Raw genomic sequence first — 14,391 nt, forward strand, 5'->3', positions numbered from 1 at the left:
ACACTTGAAATATACTGCCCAGCTACTCTGCTCTGTAGAAGTCGCGTGAGCGATGCGATTGTCAGAGCGTTGCCATGGCAACGCTCCGCACGGCTCGCGAGACTTCTACAGAGCAGAGTAGCTGGGCAGTATATTTCAAGTGTGCTGGGCCCCCTGCAGAATACAGGTAGCGGGGGCTGCACCATGCCTCAGGACCTCTGGCTCCAGGACTCCAGCCAATCTGATCTCCCCCCTCCATGGCCACAGATGAGATACAGGGAGGGGGGAATAAAACATTATTTTTAATGGATGGAAAGAAAACCTGTAGGCTTTTCCCCCCACATTTTGCAGCCCATACATTTACACACACTATACACTAACATTTACACACACTATTCACTAACATTTACACACACTATTCACTAACATTTACACACATTATTCACTAACATTTACACACAATATTCACTAACATTTACACACACTATACACTAACATATACACATTGCCTCCCTAAATATTATAAAATCTAACTTGTATTCAAGCCTGCAGCTGCTGCCTCTGCCCCTGATCTTCCTGCTGTCTGCTGACATCATCAGAAGTGTTGAAGTGAGCCAATCACCATGATTTCCTATAGGATTGGCTAAGACTGTTAAAGAGGCAGATCAGGGGCAGAGCCAGCACAAGTCAAACACAGCCCTGGCCAATCAACATTGAATCAATGCATCTCTATGAGGAATGTTTAGTGTCAGCACTGAATGGCAGACCCAGGAAGCAACTCTAGCAGCCATCTGAGAAATGGGCAGTGGAGGTATCACTAGTCTGTAATGTAAACACAGCATTATTTCTGAAAATAAAAACAGTGTTTACTGCAAAAAGCCTGAAGGGAATGATTCTCCTCACCAGAACAAATACAATCAGCTGTAGTTGTTCTGGTGACTATAGTGTCCCTTTAATTTATCTGTTAAATGCATATAAACCTAAAATTTGTCTGAAAACTATTAGTCATACACATTTATCTGATAACTTGTAATTGTTGCTATATTGTGTTGATAATATTTTCCTAAGTTGCATTTTTTTTAGCATTGAAACTTTGTAAAATATTTAAGCATGCACCCCATATGGTATAATGATATATTGCATTCATATTTTCTGCTACATTAGAATTTTATGCTAAAAAAAGCAATACACTTCAAAAGTAATTTCCATGTGTGCTTATGGATTGAGATGTCAACAAATTAATTTCAAATTATACCATAGATATGCATCATTAAACCTCTTTAATACCAAACCAACATTGAATTACAAACCATAATCTGTTCTTCTTAAAGGAACACTCTAACGTTAAAATGAAATATATTTATTTGTAATGTTAGATCGTTAATTTGTTATTTAGATCACCTTAAAATAAAAAATAAACAAGCCATAAAAGTTACTGTAATCCAGTGCTGCGACAGTGTCCACTTTATAGTCCAATCCACCACTGCAAGATTATCAGTTGTGATGATCTCGGATTCGATCAGGTAGAGAAGCATTGAGCACTTATGGTGCACGAGCGGAAATCGACTGAACCCTCCAGTCCAGTACTTCACATAGAGAAGCTTTGAATGAATTCTTCTGTATCAGAAGCATTAGCCACATTCATTATTATCGTGGTTTTAAAGAGGAAGAGCCTGCAGTGGCTGTTAGTCTGACAGCGAGGCTCAATGTAAATATTATCATTTCTCGGAAACTGCAACGTTTAACAATGTCTGTAAAAATGTATATACAGTGCATACGCCATAAGGGTGCTACTGGGACCATCTAATACATTAGGTACATACAGTGCGTACATCATAAGTATACTACTGGGACCATCTGATACATTGTGTATATACAGTGCATACGCCATAAGGGTGCTACTGGGACCATCTAATACATTAGGTACATACAGTGCGTTCATCATAAGGTTGCTACTGGGACCATACATTGTGTATATACAGTGCATACAGCATAAGGGTGCTACTGGGACCATCTGATACATTGTGTATATACAGTGCATACGCCATAAGTATACTACTGGGACCATCTGATAAATTGTGTATATACAGTGCGTACATCATAAGGGTGCTACTGGGACCAACTGATACATTGTGTATATACAGTGCATACGCCATAAGGAAGGTACTGGGACCATCTGATAAATTGTGTATATACAGTGCATACGCCATAAGGGTGCTACTGGGACCATCTGATACATTGTGTATATACAGTGCATACATCATAAGGGTGCTACTGGGACCATCTGATACATTGTGTATATACAGTGCATACGCCATAAGGGTGCTACTGGGACCATCTGATACATTGTGTATATACAGTGTGTACATCATAAGGGTGCTACTGGGACCATCTGATACATTGTGTATATACAGTGCATACGCCATAAGCGTGCTACTGGGACCATCTGATACATTGTGTATATACAGTGTGTACATCATAAGGGTGCTACTGGGACCATCTGATAAATTGTGTATATACAGTGCGTACATCATAAGGGTGCTACTGGGACCATCTGATACATTGTGTATATACAGTGCGTACATCATAAGGGTGCTACTGGGACCATCTGTCAGGATCGGGACAGGAATCCAACACGCAGAGTACAAAGAGTAGAGAGATACGTATACCGGACCTTAGAATGGCCGGACTTAACGTAAGAACTACGTATAGAATGGTCAGAGACAAGCCGGGGTCGGGGGAACGAGAAGACAGGTAAGCGAGAGACAAGCCGAGGTCAAAGGATAACAGAGAAGCAGGAGAGTAATAACAAAGCCGGGTCAGAACCAAAAGACAATCAGGATACAAGAGCACTGTGTGACTAGACTGGCTAGAACCACGACAGGGCAATGAGCAAATGCGGAAAGCTCCATTAAATACCCTGGCTCTAGAGAGTATTCACGCCTCCGACGAGTCCTGATTCGTGTTCCGGGCTTGAGTGGCAGGTCGGACTGGATTAGCGTCATGACGTCGGCTATTGAGCGTCGCGTCATAAAAGGAAGTAGCTCCCTCGCGGCCGGCGTGTAAACGACCGAGGGAACCGCGAGGAACGGGAGAAACGGACCTTCTGGAAGAAGAAACGTCTAAGTCTCTACCCCTCTCAGAGGTAGAGACTACAGGTACCCTGACAGTACCCCCCCTCTCAGAAACGCCCACCGGGCGGAAGGAACCGGGACGAGACGGAAAGCGGGAGTGAAAAGACCTGCGAAGACGAGGAGCATGAACATCCTCCTGAGGTACCCAAGTCCTCTCCTCAGGACCATATCCTTTCCAGTCCACCAGGTATTGAACCCTCCCGCGGGAGATACGAGAGTCGACGATGGAGTTGATCTCGTACTCCTCCTGGCCCTCAACCTGAACAGAGTGAGGAGGTGAGACCTTGGAGGAGAATCTGTTACAGATTAACGGTTTCAGCAATGAAACATGAAAATAATTAGGGATACGCAAAGCAGGAGGAAGCGCTAAGCAAAACGCAACTGGATTAATTCGAGTCAGAATCCTGTAGGGCCCAATGTAGCGAGGAGCGAATTTCATAGAAGGTACCTTCAAACGAATGTTTCTAGTGCTCAACCATACCCTATCCCCAGGCACAAAACTTGGAGCCGCCCTTCTGCGTTTATCAGCGTGTTTTTTGTACAGTAAGGAATTATGTAGGAGAATTTGTCGAGTCTGATCCCACAATTTCCTCAGATTGGCAACATGAACATCAACCGACGGTAACCCCTGGGAAGAGGGGACCGAAGGAAGAATGGAAGGATGAAAGCCATAATTCATGAAAAAGGGCTAGAGTGAGTTGAATCGCAAACGAGATTATTATGTGCGAACTCTGCCCAAGGAATCAGACCAACCCAATCGTCCTGGTGTTCAGAAACAAAACAACGCAGATATTGCTCAATTTTTTGATTGGTACGTTCAGCAGCTCCGTTAGACTGAGGATGATAGGCAGAAGAAAAATTCAATTTGATGCCTAGTTGAGAAGAGAATGATCTCCAGAAACGTGAAACAAATTGGGAGCCTCTATCAGAAGTAATTTCAGAAGGGATCCCATGTAAGCGAAAAATTTCTCTTGCAAATATTTCCGCCAATTCAGGAGAAGTCGGAAGTTTAGGTAAAGGTACGAAATGTGCCATCTTGGTAAACCTATCAACCACCGTGAGGATAACAGTCTGTCTTTTAGAAGCAGGCAAATCTACAATAAAGTCCATAGCCAAACAGGTCCAAGGTTTGTCTGGAATCTCCAAGGGATGTAAAAGACCATAAGGACGCGAATGAGGTAGTTTGGTCTTAGTACAGACCTCACAAGCTCCGATGAAATCCTTAACATCCCTCCGTAAAGAAGCCCACCAGAAATCCTTAGAGATCAAGGAATACGTTTTGCGAATGCCCGGATGACCAGCTACCTTACTCTCGTGAAGACACTGTAAGAGCTCCAGTTGGAGTTCAGGAGGAACGAAGTGTCTCGACGCAGGAGTCTGTCTAGGTGCCAGATGCTGCAACTTCATGATCTTGGCAAGCAGCGGAGAATGGATTTTGAGAGTTGTGTTAGCGATAATATTACACTTGGGTACTATAGAAGACAAAACCGGCTCCGATACAGCAGAAGGTTCATATTGACGAGACAAGGCATAGGCCTTAGAATTCTTAGAACCAGGTCTATATGTGAGTATGTAATTGAAGTGAGTGAGAAATATAGACCAATGAGCCTGCCTTGAGGATAATCGCTTAGCCTCCCCAATATAGGACAAGTTCTTATGATCCGTTAAGATAGTAACAGGATGCAAGGTCCCTTCCAATAAATGTCTCCACTCCTTTAAGGCCATGATAACCGCTAGAAGTTCCCTGTCACCAATGTCATATCTGCTCTCAGTACCGGACAATTTTTTGGAAAAATACCCACATGGATGTAATGGTTTATCCACACCTAACCTTTGGGACAGGATAGCACCTATCCCCGTCTCAGAAGCGTCAACTTCAAGTAGGAAGGGCAGAGTAGTATCAGGGTGAACTAAAATTGGTGCGGAAGCAAACAGTTCTTTGAGAGTCTTGAAAGCAAGGAGTGCTTCAGTAGACCAATTCTTAGTGTCAGCCCCCTGTCTGGTCATATTGGTGATAGGAGCAATAATCGAAGAGTATCCCTTAATGAAACGTCTATAGTAATTGGAGAAACCAATAAACCTCTGAATGGCCTTGAGACCCTTAGGTAAAGGCCAATCTAAAATGGACTGGAGTTTCTCCGGATCCATCTTAAACCCCTCCCCAGAAATTACGTAACCAAGAAAGTTTGTCTGGGATTGGTCAAAGCTACATTTCTCCAATTTACAGTACAAGCCGTGTTGAAGGAGTTTGTGCAAAACCCTTCTGACCTGTCCGTGGTGAGTCTCAATTTCTCTAGAATGTATAAGTATATCATCGAGGTATACAATAACACAGTCATGTTGAAATTCCCTGAGAACTTCATTAATTAGGTCCTGAAATACTGCCGGTGCATTACAGAGACCAAAGGGCATTACTGTATACTCATAGTGCCCATAACGAGTATTGAACGCAGTCATCCACTCGTGTCCCTGCTGAATTCTGACCAAGTTATATGCCCCTCTGAGATCTAACTTAGTGAAGATCTTGGAACCCTTTAATCGATCAAAGAGCTCAGTGATCAAGGGAATCGGATAGGCGTTTCTGATGGTAATTTTATTCAAACCTCGGTAGTCAATGCAAGGTCTCAAAGTACCATCCTTCTTTTTAACAAAAAAAAATCCAGCCCCAGCAGGGGAGGAGGACCTCCTAATGAATCCCTTGTCTAGGTTCTCACGAATATACTCCTCTAGAACTAAATTCTCTTTCGTAGACAAAGGGTATACATGACCCCTTGGAGGCATAGTACCAGGAAGTAAATTAATCTTGCAGTCAAAGGGCCTATGTGGAGGTAAAGTATCGGCCTTTCTTTTGTCAAATACCGCCCTTAAGTCCAGGTACAAGGAGGGTATTTGTACTTCTGTAGAGTCGGTAGAATTAGTAGGTGTGTTAACTGTGCTAAGTGGTGACACTCTCTTTAAACACTTCTCCTGACATGGGATAGTGTGTTTGGTGACAAAAACTTGGTCGATAAAGCTTTCAGCAGCTCCAGAGTCTATCAATGCCATAGTCTCTAAAGTTCCCTTCTCCCAAGTTAAGGAAACGGGTAATAGAAGCCTGTGATCTTTGTAATTATGAGTAGAGGACAAAATAGAAACACCCAAGGCCTGTCCTCTAGAGAAACTTAGGTGCGAGCGTTTCCCGGGCGATTGGGACAATTCAAACGTAAGTGACCTCTGACTCCACAGTACATACACAATCCCTCCCTTCTCCTGTACTGTCTCTCCTCCTCTGAGAGACGAGTATGGCCTATCTGCATAGGTTCTGGAAAAAGTGGTGTTTTGGCCTCAGGACTTTGAAAAGATGGAGCTAGTCTAAAAGAAGATCTACAGGTTCTATCTCGAGTGTTCTGCCTTTCTCTTAGACGTTCATCAATGCGAGAGATAAACGAAATTAAATCCTCCAAATTCTCAGGAAGCTCTCTAGTAGCTACCTCGTCAAGTATTACATCAGATAGTCCATTTAGAAACACGTCTATATAAGCCTGTTCATTCCACTTAACCTCTGCCGCCAAAGACCTGAACTCTAGTGCGTAATCCACAAGTGTTCGGTTATCCTGTCTAAGGCGCAACAGTAATCTAGCTGCATTGACCTTTCTGCCAGGAGGGTCAAAAGTTCTTTTAAAAGCAGCTACAAAGGCATTATAATTGTATACTAATGGATTCTCATTCTCCCACAACGGATTAGCCCATCTCAGAGCTTTCTCAACGAGTAAGGTGATAATAAATCCCACTTTCGCTCTATCTGTAGGATAGGAGCGGGGTTGTAATTCGAAGTGGATGCTTATTTGGTTTAAAAAACCACGACACCTCTCAGGAGATCCAGCATAACGTACAGGTGGGGTAATTCGGGAAGAATCCCCTACAGTAGCTACCTCTAGACCTGAATCCACAGGAGAAATAGAAGTATTACGCATCTCCTCTGGTGGTTTATTAGGACGAGATAACAACGCCTGTAGCGCTAGTGCCATCTGATCCATTCTGTGTTCCATGGCGTCAAACCTAGGATCAGAAGAACCAAGCTGACTGTTTGTACCTGCAGGATCCATTGGCCCTGTCGTAATGTCAGGATCGGGACAGGGATCCAACACGCAGAGTACAAAGAGTAGAGAGATACGTATACCGGACCTTAGAATGGCCGGACTTAACGTAAGAACTACGTATAGAATGGTCAGAGACAAGCCGGGGTCGAGGGAACGAGAAGACAGGTAAGCGAGAGACAAGCCGAGGTCAAAGGATAACAGAGAAGCAGGAGAGTAATAACAAAGCCGGGTCAGAACCAAAAGACAATCAGGATACAAGAGCACTGTGTGACTAGACTGGCTAGAACCACGACAGGGCAATGAGCAAATGCGGAAAGCTCCATTAAATACCCTGGCTCTAGAGAGTAATCACGCCTCCGACGAGTCCTGATTCGTGTTCCGGGCTTGAGTGGCAGGTCGGACTGGATTAGCGTCATGACGTCGGCTATTGAGCGTCGCGTCATAAAAGGAAGTAGCTCCCTCGCGGCCGGCGTGTAAACGACCGAGGGAACCGCGAGGAACGGGAGAAACGGACCTTCTGGAAGAAGAAACGTCTAAGTCTCTACCCCTCTCAGAGGTAGAGACTACAGGTACCCTGACACCATCTGATACATTGTGTATATACAGTGCGTACATCATAAGGGTGCTACTGGGACCATCTGATACATTGTGTATATACAGTGCGTACATCATAAGGGTGCTACTGGGACCATCTGATACATTGTGTATATACAGTGCGTACATCATAAGGTTGCTTCTGGGACCATCTGATAAATTGTGTATATACAGTGCATACATCATAAGGGTGCTACTGGGACCATACATTGTGTATATACAGTGCGTACATCATAAGGGTGCTACTGGGACCATCTGATACATTGTGTATATACAGTGCGTACATCATAAGGTTGCTTCTGGGACCATCTGATAAATTGTGTATATACAGTGCATACATCATAAGGGTGCTACTGGGACCATACATTGTGTATATACAGTGCGTACATCATAAGGGTGCTACTGGGACCATCTGATACATTGTGTATATACAGTGCGTACAGCATAAGGGTGCTACTGGGACCATCTGATACATTGTGTATATACAGTGCATACGCCATAAGGGTGGTACTGGGACCATCTGATACATTGTGTATATACAGTGCGTACATCATAAGGGTGCTACTGGGACCATCTGATACATTGTGTATATACAGTGCGTACGCCATAAGGGTGCTACTGGGACCATCTGATACATTGTGTATATACAGTGCGTACATCATAAGGGTGCTACTGGGACCATCTGATACATTGTGTATATACAGTGCGTACATCATAAGGGTGCTACTGGGACCATCTGATACATTGTGTATATACAGTGTGTACATCATAAGGGTGCTACTGGGACCATCTGATACATTGTGTATATACAGTGTGTACATCATAAGGGTGCTACTGGGACCATCTGATACATTGTGTATATACAGTGCGTACATCATAAGGGTGCTACTGGGACCATCTGATACATTGTGTATATACAGTGTGTACGTCATAAGGGTGCTACTGGGACCATCTGATACATTGTGTATATACAGTGTGTACATCATAAGGGTGCTACTGGGACCATCTGATACATTGTGTATATACAGTGCGTACATCATAAGGGTGCTACTGGGACCATACATTGTGTATATACAGTGTGTACATCATAAGGGTGCTACTGGGACCATCTGATACATTGTGTATATACAGTGTGTACATCATAAGGGTGCTACTGGGACCATCTGATACATTGTGTATATACAGTGCGTACATCATAAGGGTGCTACTGGGACCATCTGATACATTGTGTATATACAGTGTGTACATCATAAGGGTGCTACTGGGACCATCTGATACATTGTGTATATATAGTGCATACATCATAAGGGTGCTACTGGGACCATCTGATACATTGTGTATATACAGTGCATACATCATAAGGGTGCTACTGGGACCATCTGATACATTGTGTATATACAGTGCGTACATCATAAGGGTGCTACTGGGACCATCTGATACATTGTGTATATACAGTGCGTACATCATAAGGGTGCTACTGGGACCATCTGATACATCGTGTATATACAGTGCGTACAACATAAGGGTGCTACTGGGACCATCTGATACATTGTGTATATACAGTGCATACATCATAAGGGTGCTACTGGGACCATCTGATACATTGTGTATATACAGTGCGTACATCATAAGGGTGCTACTGGGACCATCTGATACATTGTGTATATACAGTGCGTACATCATAAGGGTGCTACTGGGACCATCTGATACATTGTGTATATACAGTGCGTACATCATAAGGGTGCTACTGGGACCATCTGATACATTGTGTATATACAGTGCATACATCATAAGGGTGCTACTGGGACCATCTGATACATTGTGTATATACAGTGCGTACATCATAAGGGTGCTACTGGGACCATATGATACATTGTGTATATACAGTGCGTACATCATAAGGGTGCTACTGGGACCATCTGATACATTGTGTATATACAGTGCATACATCATAAGGGTGCTACTGGGACCATCTGATACATTGTGTATATACAGTGCATACATCATAAGGGTGCTACTGGGACCATCTGATACATTGTGTATATACAGTGCGTACATCATAAGGGTGCTACTGGGACCATCTGATACATTGTGTATATACAGTGCATACATCATAAGGGTGCTACTGGGACATCTGATACATTGTGTATATACAGTGCGTACATCATAAGGGTGCTACTGGGACCATCTGATACATTGTGTACATACAGTGCGTACATCATAAAGGTGCTACTGGGACCATCTGATACATTGTGTATATACAGTGCATACATCATAAGGGTGCTACTGGGACCATCTGATACATTGTGTATATACAGTGCGTACATCATAAGGGTGCTACTGGGACCATTTGATACATTGTGTATATACAGTGCATACATCATAAGGGTGCTACTGGGACCATCTGATACATTGTGTATATACAGTGCGTACATCATAAGGGTGCTACTGGGACCATCTGATACATTGTGTATATACAGTGCGTACATCATAAGGGTGCTACTGGGACCATCTGATACATTGTGTATATACAGTGCGTACATCATAAGGGTGCTACTGGGACCATCTGATACATTGTGTATATACAGTGTGTACATCATAAGGGTGCTACTGGGACCATCTGATACATTGTGTATATACAGTGTGTACATCATAAGGGTGCTACTGGGACCATCTGATACATTGTGTATATACAGTGCGTACATCATAAGGGTGCTACTGGGACCATCTGATACATTGTGTATATACAGTGCATACATCATAAGGGTGCTACTGGGACCATCTGATACATTGTGTATATACAGTGTGTACATCATAAGGGTGCTACTGGGACCATCTGATACATTGTGTATATACAGTGTGTACATCATAAGGGTGCTACTGGGACCATCTGATACATTGTGTATATACAGTGCGTACATCATAAGGGTGCTACTGGGACCATCTGATACATTGTGTATATACAGTGCATACATCATAAGGGTGCTACTGGGACCATCTGATACATTGTGTATATACAGTGCGTACATCATAAGGGTGCTACTGGGACCATCTGATACATTGTGTATATACAGTGCATACATCATAAGGGTGCTACTGGGACATCTGATACATTGTGTATATACAGTGCGTACATCATAAGGGTGCTACTGGGACCATCTGATACATTGTGTACATACAGTGCGTACATCATAAAGGTGCTACTGGGACCATCTGATACATTGTGTATATACAGTGCATACATCATAAGGGTGCTACTGGGACCATCTGATACATTGTGTATATACAGTGCGTACATCATAAGGGTGCTACTGGGACCATTTGATACATTGTGTATATACAGTGCATACATCATAAGGGTGCTACTGGGACCATCTGATACATTGTGTATATACAGTGCGTACATCATAAGGGTGCTACTGGGACCATCTGATACATTGTGTATATACAGTGCGTACATCATAAGGGTGCTACTGGGACCATCTGATACATTGTGTATATACAGTGCGTACATCATAAGGGTGCTACTGGGACCATCTGATACATTGTGTATATACAGTGTGTACATCATAAGGGTGCTACTGGGACCATCTGATACATTGTGTATATACAGTGTGTACATCATAAGGGTGCTACTGGGACCATCTGATACATTGTGTATATACAGTGTGTACATCATAAGGGTGCTACTGGGACCATCTGATACATTGTGTATATACAGTGCGTACATCATAAGGGTGCTACTGGGACCATCTGATACATTGTGTATATACAGTGCGTACATCATAAGGGTGCTACTGGGACCATCTGATACATTGTGTATATACAGTGCGTACATCATAAGGGTGCTACTGGGACCATCTGATACATTGTGTATATACAGTGCGTACATCATAAGGGTGCTACTGGGACCATCTGATACATTGTGTATATACAGTGTGTACATCATAAGGGTGCTACTGGGACCATCTGATACATTGTGTATATACAGTGTGTACATCATAAGGGTGCTACTGGGACCATCTGATACATTGTGTATATACAGTGTGTACATCATAAGGGTGCTACTGGGACCATCTGATACATTGTGTATATACAGTGCGTACATCATAAGGGTGCTACTGGGACCATCTGATACATTGTGTATATACAGTGCATACATCATAAGGGTGCTACTGGGACCATCTGATACATTGTGTATATACAGTGTGTACATCATAAGGGTGCTACTGGGACCATCTGATACATTGTGTATATACAGTGTGTACATCATAAGGGTGCTACTGGGACCATCTGATACATTGTGTATATACAGTGCATACATCATAAGGGTGCTACTGGGACCATCTGATACATTGTGTATATACAGTGTGTACATCATAAGGGTGCTACTGGGACCATCTGATACATTGTGTATATACAGTGTGTACATCATAAGGGTGCTACTGGGACCATCTGATACATTGTGTATATACAGTGCGTACATCATAAGGGTGCTACTGGGACCATCTGATACATTGTGTATATACAGTGCATACATCATAAGGGTGCTACTGGGACCATCTGATACATTGTGTATATACAGTGCGTACATCATAAGGGTGCTACTGGGACCATCTGATACATTGTGTATATACAGTGCATACATCATAAGGGTGCTACTGGGACCATCTGATACATTGTGTATATACAGTGCGTACATCATAAGGGTGCTACTGGGACCATCTGATACATTGTGTACATACAGTGCGTACATCATAAGGGTGCTACTGGGACCATCTGATACATTGTGTATATACAGTGCATACATCATAAGGGTGCTACTGGGACCATCTGATACATTGTGTATATACAGTGCGTACATCATAAGGGTGCTACTGGGACCATCTGATACATTGTGTATATACAGTGCAGTACATCATAAGGGTGCTACTGGGACCATCTGATACATTGTGTATATACAGTGCGTACATCATAAGGGTGCTACTGGGACCATCTGATACATTGTGTATATACAGTGCGTACATCATAAGGGTGCTACTGGGACCATCTGATACATTGTGTATATACAGTGTGTACATCATAAGGGTGCTACTGGGACCATCTGATACATTGTGTATATACAGTGTGTACATCATAAGGGTGCTACTGGGACCATCTGATACATTGTGTATATACAGTGTGTACATCATAAGGGTGCTACTGGGACCATCTGATACATTGTGTATATACAGTGTGTACATCATAAGGGTGCTACTGGGACCATCTGATACATTGTGTATATACAGTGCGTACATCATAAGGGTGCTACTGGGACCATCTGATACATTGTGTATATACAGTGCGTACATCATAAGGGTGCTACTGGGACCATCTGATACATTGTGTATATACAGTGCGTACATCATAAGGGTGCTACTGGGACCATCTGATACATTGTGTATATACAGTGTGTACATCATAAGGGTGCTACTGGGACCATCTGATACATTGTGTATATACAGTGTGTACATCATAAGGGTGCTACTGGGACCATCTGATACATTGTGTATATACAGTGTGTACATCATAAGGGTGCTACTGGGACCATCTGATACATTGTGTATATACAGTGTGTACATCATAAGGGTGCTACTGGGACCATCTGATACATTGTGTATATACAGTGTGTACATCATAAGGGTGCTACTGGGACCATCTGATACATTGTGTATATACAGTGCGTACATCATAAGGGTGCTACTGGGACCATCTGATACATTGTGTATATACAGTGTGTACATCATAAGGGTGCTACTGGGACCATCTGATACATTGTGTATATACAGTGTGTACATCATAAGGGTGCTACTGGGACCATCTGATACATTGTGTATATACAGTGTGTACATCATAAGGGTGCTACTGGGACCATCTGATACATTGTGTATATACAGTGCTGTACATCATAAGGGTGCTACTGGGACCATCTGATACATTGTGTATATACAGTGAGTACATCATAAGGGTGCTACTGGGACCATCTGATACATTGTGTATATACAGTGCATACATCATAAGGGTGCTACTGGGACCATCTGATACATTGTGTATATACAGTGCGTACATCATAAGGGTGCTACTGGGACCATCTGATACATTGTGTATATACAGTGCATACATCATAAGGGTGGCTACTGGGACCATCTGATACATTGTGTATATACAGTGCGTACATCATAAGGGTGCTACTGGGACCATCTGATACATTGTGTATATACAGTGCTGTACATCATAAGGGTGCTACTGGGACCATCTGATACATTGTGTATATACAGTGTGTACATCATAAGGGTGCTACTGGGACCATCTGATACATTGTGTATATACAGTGTGTACATCATAAGGGTGCTACTGGGACCATCTGATACATTGTGTATATACAGTGCTTACATCATAAGGGTGCTACTGGGACCATCTGATACATTGTGTATATACAGTGTGTACATCATAAGGGTGCTACTGGGACCATCTGATACATTGTGTATATACAGTGTGTACATCATAAGGGTGCTACTGGGACCATCTGATACATTGTGTATATACAGTGCGTACATCATAAGGGT

General features: G+C 42.9%; 1 protein-coding gene across 1 annotated transcript in view; it reads left to right on the forward strand.

The window, feature by feature from the left end:
* Positions 1 to 14,391, forward strand: part of MYO3B (myosin IIIB) — a 382,767-nt gene that overhangs the window by 27,472 nt on the left and 340,904 nt on the right. The window lies entirely within an intron of this gene.

The sequence above is a fragment of the Pelobates fuscus genome, chromosome 8 (assembly GCF_036172605.1).
Source record: "Pelobates fuscus isolate aPelFus1 chromosome 8, aPelFus1.pri, whole genome shotgun sequence".
NCBI classification, from domain to species: Eukaryota; Metazoa; Chordata; class Amphibia; order Anura; family Pelobatidae; genus Pelobates; species Pelobates fuscus.